Raw genomic sequence first — 9,418 nt, forward strand, 5'->3', positions numbered from 1 at the left:
CTCCAACACCTATAGCCATCAATGGTCCATTGACATAAATATCCAACTTAACATAATACCCTTGAAGGTCAAACGAGTCAGAGTCAAAGTCCTGGCCAAAGTCAACCTTCCTGATTGACCCTACTCGCCGAGTCAACCCATTGACTCGCCGAGTTCTTAAACTCAGAAGGCTCTCATATCACGACTCGACTCGCCGAGTCACCCCATGACTCGTCGAGTCCATAAATCTATGAGTCCTATCCTGTCCAACTCACTGAGTCACCACTCAACTCACTGATCCGAGTCTTAACCAGAAGAGGTTGGGGGTTTCTGCGCTGTAACTCGCCGAGTCCACGACAATCTTCATCAGACTCGCCGAGTTGTTCATCCAACTCGTCGAGTCTATGCCCATCATCATATGACTCGCCGAGTCAACCCATGAGACTCGCCGAGTCTCTTCAGTCCTTCATCCATACAGTCACTTTTTGAGCCATGCAGAGGCTCCATACTGTAGATCCATCCTCCTAGGGCATGACTCTCACGTAAAGCTGCCAACTTTACGTGAGTACAAGGTGCTATTGGCCCAAAACAAGCTAGGGCTAGGGTTTAAGGCAAGAATGCTTCACAACCAAACCAAGGGCTGATGCTTTATGATTTCCTGGACCAAGGCAAGTCTAGATCTGAAGTTGCAACCTCAGAACTAGACCCATAATCTGAAATGGATCTTAAACATACTAAAATGGCCTCAAATCCATCCATAAGTTGATATAGAAAGGAAGGGATCAAGGTAACAACTTGTTACCTCAAAAATGTGCCCAAACTGAAGTAGCTTCTGGATCTTTACGAGTCCCTTGATGCTATACACTTGATCTACAAGCCTCCTTTGCTAGAATCTCCTTCCAAAGCTTCCAAGCTCACTCCAAAGGCTCACACACGATTTTAGGGTTTTCTGACTCTCAAGGGGGTAACAAGGAGGCCGAGGTGAGGACTTAAGGTCCTTTAAATAGGGTGAAAACCCTAAGATTAGGGTTTTCTCTTCCCAGCACAAACTCGTCGAGTCCAGCCGCCGACTCGGCGAGTTGTTCACTTAACTTGCGACCAGAACCCGCTCCGACTCGACGAGTAATCGAACCTACTCGTCGAGTAGTTTCCTCAATTTACACTTTAAGCCCTTAAATCATATTTGTGAAATTTGGGATGTTACAATATATATATGTGTGTGTGTGTCTATAGGTATATGGGAATGTATGTTACCCATTTATACTAGTTAACATAACTTTTTGCGCACTTAATCATGTGATTTGCGTATATTTTGGGCTATTTTCTCTTATATATCGAGGTTCTAAGTTTTGTGTTTAGATACTTATCATTTTCTGAGCCCTTTTACAATTGGCGACCAGTGACACTTGTCGTAATTGTCACATATTAAAGGAATTTTCTAAGGATTGGTCTCGGTTTGGTGTTAGGTGGTTTATGCTAGCTGGTTCGTTTGTAATGTCTGTTGTTGAGATTCTGCTGCTAGACTCAGGTGAGTTTTCTCACTATATTATGTGTGAAATTATATGTCCAATTATGGTAGGATGCCTATACGATTATGTGATAGACTATGATAGTCTTGTGTTTGTATATTTGAAAAGTTTGCTTGGTTGAGGTTTATGTTAATATTGTTTGATTGTTAAGTGAATAAAATAGGGGTTATGCATAGCAAAAAGTTTGATAGCCTTTGAACTCTTGATCTAACCTTATTGCATGGTCCTTGTCTAGTTAAGTGTTCTCAGGTTGGAACATATGTTTGACTGGCTATCTTATTATCGGCCACGTATAACTATGTATTCACAAAGAAAATTGGTGATAGGATGCGAGTCAACTGTCGATTATGGGTTTGACGACGGAACGACAATAGACTGCACGTATAGATACCCATAGTTGTTGATGGAACGACGATAGGTTGCGAGTCAACTACTGTTAGGAGAATAACGATAGGCTGCGAGCCATTTGTTTGTATGCATTATATGTATTGTAGAATATGTGGTATATTTGGGAACCCGCTAAGATTTATGCCTATGTTTTTAAGTTAAATATTTTTTAGGTTGTATGGATATAAGAGGGAAGGGTGCGGCGTGACTATCCATTGGTATCAATGTTATATTGTCATATCAATATTTCCGCTGGTTTTTGTAATTTAACTCTCGTTTAAATTTATGAATTTGAAACAAATGGATACTATGATATGTCTTCAAGGAATGCGTTTATAATGTTAATTTGGTTTTAAATAAAAAAATTTGGTTTGAAATTTGGGACGTTACATTTATGCTAAGTATACTTGAGTCCTAATTTTGGAAGGGACATTGAAAGTGTATTGTATCGCTTGAAATCGGTACATAAGTCCTAGTCTATATGACATTGGACTTTCTGATATTGACTTGGGATTCAGATAGATACATATTGCATTATTACTTGTCGATTGAATTATCCTATTTTGGAATGTTGATCTATTGAAATTGATTGATCTTATTTATATAACCATTGTTTTCTTATTTGATTATATTGGAACTTTTAATTAGATATTAGGTTACTAAACCTTTGTTTCCATATATTGTTTTATACATTTTTGACTAGATATTAGGTTACTAAACCTTTGTTTCCAATTATGGGTTTATACACTTTTTGACTTTGGATTATGAGTTACACCCTTTAACTTTGGATTATAGGTTTATACACCCTATTACTTTGGATAATTGGTTTATACACCCTTTGAATTTGGATTAGAGGTTTTCAAACTCTTTGGCTTTGAAATATGATTAACCCTTTGGCTTTAGATTACGAGTTATTAACTCTTTAGACCTGAATTTGAGTCTATAGTACCCTTGATTTGAAGTTATTGAACTTGTGGAAACTTTCATTATTTTAAATTGATTTAGGAGGTTAAAGTTGAGTAGAAATGATTACCATCATTACTTATTGATAAAAACTCAGCCTTAGGTATTCACATTATGTTTTCGTTACCTAACTATACTTTCACATGTGTTTATTTTAAAGACCTTAGAGAACTTGATTAGAAGTACATATGACATTTTGACGACCACTGATTGTATGGTATCATGCAAACTGTGTTTTGATTATTAATTGATACAATCTTGCGCTTATGACAAATTACTTTGTTTGGGACTCTAAAAGCTTATTTTTCAACACTTGTAAACTCTAAAAGCTTTTTTTATTTAAAATTAAATGAATTAGAAAATATGTTTTGAAAGTATCCTTGCAAGGGGTGTTTCACTACGGCGATCAAAAATTTCACATGTTAAATCTCCAAGGTTAAAATGCTATTGTAACAATACTAGAAAATCACATCTTATTGTCTTTTTCATGAAAGGTCTTCATATTAAATCATCATCAAGGCATATGTTTAAGCAGGTTCATATATATTATGTCCCAAATGAACTTCCATTGATGAAATCTTTACACTTAAGGCTAAAAATTCTAGCCACAAATACCATGTGTAACATACCTAAATATAAATGAATTAACTATTAGTACCTAATTTATATAATAGAATATAGATCACCTAAATGAGAAGAAACTGATGACATGTGACGAAAAAAGATTACAAAATAGTTGTAAAATAGATAGTAACAGCAAAAAGATGATGAATTTTTGGAACTTTTTAATAGAGTCAAACACTAAAGCCGATGATCAATAAGGTTTGGATTGAATTGAGTATCTGATTAAAGGATTGAGACTAAATTGCTACTTAGTCTTACGAGTCAGTGTATATGGACTTTTTCTTATTTGGGTTAAATGTTATAAAATTATATTATTTTCAATCATGAGATCTATCCCATGGCAATGATATATATATATATATATATATATATATATATATATATATATATATATATATATATATATAGGGCTAGGTTATAATGTGGATGGTAAATATTGTGTGGATGTAGGCTTGAATATGGACCAAGAGTTTAAAATACATATTCTAATAGAATATGTATTCTAATTGAATACAAATTCTGACAGAATACATATTTTGATTGAATGAACATTTTGAAGAATAACAAATTTTTGAACCATGAGTTGAAGAATAACAACATTCTTAAAGAATAATAATATATTATTAACATTATTGAAGAATCTAAGGTAAAAAAAACAAAAAAATAATTTTTACTGTCACATTCTATAAAAATACAATGTTATTTTTTGAATTTTTGCCACATGTTATTAGAATACAAGCTTCATAGTGAGTCATTCTTGAAAAAAATCTTCATTCTATAAGAGTACAATGTCGTTCATGATAGAATCTTCATTCTCATTCTTGTTTCATGTTGTTATATTCCATCCACCATTGGTGAAATCAGCTGGAACAACATACACAAATTGACCAATGGTCAAATCAGCTGGAACTAGATATCTGAAATAAAAACATTAACTTATTAACATGGAGATGTAGTTTTTGCTAAAATGAAACATGTCATAAATGGACCAATGGACCAATATTCTTTAAGAATAGATAACTATTCTTTAAGAATTGAGCAGTATTCTTTAAGAATGGAGCAACATTCTTATTCTTGAGAGAATGTTGTAACAAAAGAATGCAATTCTTCTGTTTGTTCTTGCTTATGTAATTGCGACACCGTCGATCTCTCACCTTGTGAACATGTCAATCTCGTACCCAAAATTTTGAAAAGAAATATCAAACAGTTTAACAATTAATATCAATTCAAGATTAAAGGATCAATCTTGAATTCATATTGATGATTCGTATAAAGTTCTATAAATATAATAATAAGCACTTGGAAGATTTTACTCATTAAACTTTAAAACAAATAAAATACAGCCCAACCTAATTCAATATATCATACATAATTGTCACCTCTATTATACAAGATTGGCAATAAGAACATTCATTTGTTATGTTGATTGTTGAAAAAAGGAACCGGGTAAAATGAAACATGGTACCAGCTGAAAATTTCATCTAGGCAAGTCTCAGCCATGTTAAACGACAATATAAGACATAATTAAATACAACATTCTAGATGATTGAAAGAATAGCAGATTTAACAGAGTATGATTAATAGAGAGAAAAAGAAGACTGAAAATGGAATTACCAAGCAAATAATAGACTTATGTGAGTGAAGAAATCATCAAAATTGTTGAGCATCAGTTGAGAAGTTCTTAAGGAAACATTAGGCCACTCTTAACATACATTTCTCGTTCTCATTTAAAAAACAGATGATCTTTTTTATTGGTTTTATATTCTCCTCTTAAGAAACTCGAGAGCTATGAAGTTAAAGATACACCCCAAATGACTTTCAAAGGTGATAATGTTAGTGTTTTTTCACATTAAGAAGCCAAAAACTAAGCTGCAAAACCAACAACAAGTGGAAGTAAAATAAAGGCAACAAGAGAATAGAATTAAGAAACAAGAGAATAGAATTAAGAAACATGAATACAATTGAATTCACGTACAAAATTTCAAAGAGCAGGCGGAGGAGGAGGCCATATCTATGATGATTTTGTATTTGTATGGATGGACTTTGGAGTTCCTGGTACCTGATTCATTGATTTATACGGGGCCTGTAACAACAAGCCGACGACAGACTAGGATTGAAAAACGTAAAGAATGATTTCAGGAAAAAAACCTTTTAGCTTTGTTGTTCAACATCATCTTACCGACGACGTTTCTCAGGTGCATCGGCAAATCAACGGCGGCGGCTTATCAAGGTACCGTGGTGGACTGGCGATGGTGATGTCTGATTAGGGCTGGATCGATGTCGGCTGTGTGATCCCATATATTGTGAAACGAGATCGAAGAAGGTTTTCTAAGAGGCTTGGTATGGTTGACGGGGCCTTCGATTTACGGCGACCGACGACGGTGTGAAGGTCGTCTGATGGGGGCCGAAGGTCAATGACAACGGGAAGGATACGATTGTGTGGGTGTCGATTGAAGAGGCAATAGGGTTTTAAATAAAGTAATTTGCCTAAATTAAAGGGTAGATGATTTAATTAATTATTTATTAAAATTAAATAATACTTGACCCATATTAATCCCTACATCCACACAATATTTGTTCATCCACATTTGAACCTACCTCTCTCTCTCTCTCTCTCTCTATATATATATATATATATATATATATATATATATATATATATATATATATATATATATATATATATATATATATATATATATATATATATAACATGACACATACATGTTTTTATTATCCATGATAAAGTTTCACTACATACGTTGCAACATTTGCTTGCATTACATGTTGAGTAAAATTGTGGAAAATTGTAGATGCTTATACATAAATGACATGCTTTTGGATATATTATATTCTTTATTACATGTTGGTCTAGACTATTGCCAAAAGATTGGAACCAAAATTCTACCAGGTTAGTACCTCTCATTACAATGTAGTAGTCTTAGATATTCCAAAAAGTATATAAACTAGTACAACACCGACACGAGATATATGGTTTGATTTGTTCTGTTGAGAACCTGCAAGAATGAGATGAAGACTCTACTAACGTCATACTTTCTACCATAACTAGTAGTCTTAGATCTTCCAAAAAAATGAAGCCTTGAAACACGGAAGAGAGTGTTGTTTAATTTGTTCTATCCATTGTAGTCCCATAAATTTAGTGATATACTAGTAACACACAATATTACATTAGATTCGATTGCAAATTTAACCGATGAGACTATTTACTAATAGAGAGTCTGTAACATCCCAAAAATCATAGTAAAATTTTTATTTTTCCAAAACAACACCAAGACAATAATTGTTTACAAAAACATTGTTTCAAAAGTATAATTCATAAATCAGGGTATCCCAGAATCCAATAACATAAAATCTGAAGGATGTGCATGATCACGCATTCACATTGCCACAATCATCTGAAGTACCTAAACAATAAACTAAAACTGTAAACAAAAAACTTAGTGAGTTCCCCCAAAATACCACCACACAAACATATAACAACATTCATACTAGGTCCACAGCTAACAGACTGGATTACCCCCTCCCCCCCCCCCTCGAGCCTACAACATGAGTCTGGCTTGCCTTCCGGCCATAGCTCATGTCTGGCTTGCTCCCGAGCCCACAACATAAGTCTGGCTTGCCTTACTGGCCCACAACTTATGTATGGCTTGCTCCCGAGTTTTTTAGCTTCCGCACAACGCATCATTGCCTCAACCCAACCATACTAAGTCGACATATACATAACCGATAACATATATCCAGCAAATAGATAATCATATAACCAATCAACAGACAAACAGGCAGATCTACAAATCACTACCGCATAGCAACATCCTATATACCAAGACACATATCTAACAGACCACTACAACATAACAACATCCTCTATACCATGATACATAACCTAGTGGGCCGACATTGGTGCCCTCGATCCACAAGTAAAATGTGGAAAACTAACCTCACAGTCTGGACAACCACCCCTCGCCAAGTCATTCCTTCGAGCATCCCCAACAAAGTTGCAAGAACTTATCACCTCTTCCTCGTCGATTCCTCACACACTGAAGGTGGATCTTTCTTGAACTCATCTTCTCTGTTCTCGTTCTTCTCGATAAGCCTTGCACAAAGCTAACGGGACTTGGGAGGCAAAGACAGCACACATGAAGATATTCCATGTTACATTCATTTTTCTCTTTCTCCGCAACTTCTGCTTCATCATGATTTCTTCCTCAGAATAACTTGAACACAACCACGCACACAAGGATGACCCATTTGCAGCTTAAAAGCTTCGTCGGAGGTGTAACTTATTGGAGGCGGTGTCTCCTTTTCTCTCTCGAACCATTCATTGTCGAAGGATACTTGTGACATTCGTGAGATCTCTACACCCACCATATTTTGCTTTCTCTCTCTCTCTCTCTCTCTCTCTCTCTCCCCCCCAGTAGTACAGTCACACACCGATTCACCAAAATTCTCTAGCTAAGTCTTGGTCTTTTGTAGGGATTCCGACATATACATCCAAAAGAAAACACTGAAGGTGATACCCACAATAGTTGCTTCTAATGTAGGGGACAAGTTGTCCATGTTTCCGAATTTGCCGTCTACCATCCTTGAAGTTGCTTAAAATTGAGAAAACCTACCCTGAACCCCATTATTCTTACAAAATGATGATTTCGGAATTGCATTGAAACCCTTAGACCTATAATTATTATTAACATTTAAACCTAAATAATATTTTTAATCAATCTTAATATCTAATAATTATTAATTCATTTTATTACCTTTATAAAATATCTTACGCTTAATACTTTACTAATTCCACCTTAAAAGTTAGTCCTACATTATATAATTATTGGCTATATATATATATATATATATATATATATATATATATATATATATATATATATATATATATATATATATATATATATATGATTAGGTTCAATGGAAAATGAATATATAGGGCATCAAGTTAGGAGCCAATGACCAATTGACACTTGTCCAACTATAGAAGTTATTGAAATTACAAAACTCGTTTTTATTATTGGGTTAAATTTACAAATTTAGTCCATGTAATTTTCTTATATTTTAAATTATGGATAAATTGTAACCGTCAATCAGTTTTGGATCATGGGTATTCTAAGTTTTGCAAATGTCGTTAATATAAACAATCTTAGTATTTATCCTTTAATATCCAAGTATTTTTAATTTTATTCATATAAAATGATTATGAAACCCACATCCTCTTTGAATTTTTATTCTATTAACCATGTGCTTTTTACGATGAAAGGATAATATAACTTCCATTAATTCTTTATATTATTAATTATGCAGTTTGAATTAAAACGGAAGTCATAAATTACAAATTCTTGAGATTTGTATTTATTCTTAAATATGCCAATCGAAATTCATGGGTTTAAGATGTATGTGTATGTTAACTTCCATTAATTCTTTAAATTAACATTTATGTAACTTTCCTCCGAACGAAGTTGGAAATTACAAATTCTTGATGTTAGTTTTTAATCTTCAAATGTAACTGTAATTTCTTTGATGGTGGGTTTAAAACCACAATTATAATTGAAACAACCATATTTTGTTTTTAAAATAGGAGGTAGGGATCATCTACGCAAATTACACCAAACCATATGGACCATTTGTGTAATTATTGGCATTATATATATATATATATATATATATATATATATATATATATATATATATATATATATATATATAGAGGAATGATCATTTGAGAACCTATAGTTTCCCGAGAACCCGAGAACTAAAAGAGGAGCGTTAGATAAAAAAAATGATGGTCAAGATGTATTGTGACATTTTTGTAAATAAATAAAATAGTAAAAGGGCGGGGGTATATTAATAAAATGTCACTGAGGCTATTTTAGGGATAATAGAAAATGACTCAGGAATAAACCGATCAG

Source organism: Lactuca virosa, chromosome 6 (genome assembly GCF_052849685.1).
Source record: "Lactuca virosa cultivar CGN04683 chromosome 6, Lactuca_virosa_CGN04683_v6, whole genome shotgun sequence".
NCBI lineage: Eukaryota > Viridiplantae > Streptophyta > Magnoliopsida > Asterales > Asteraceae > Lactuca > Lactuca virosa.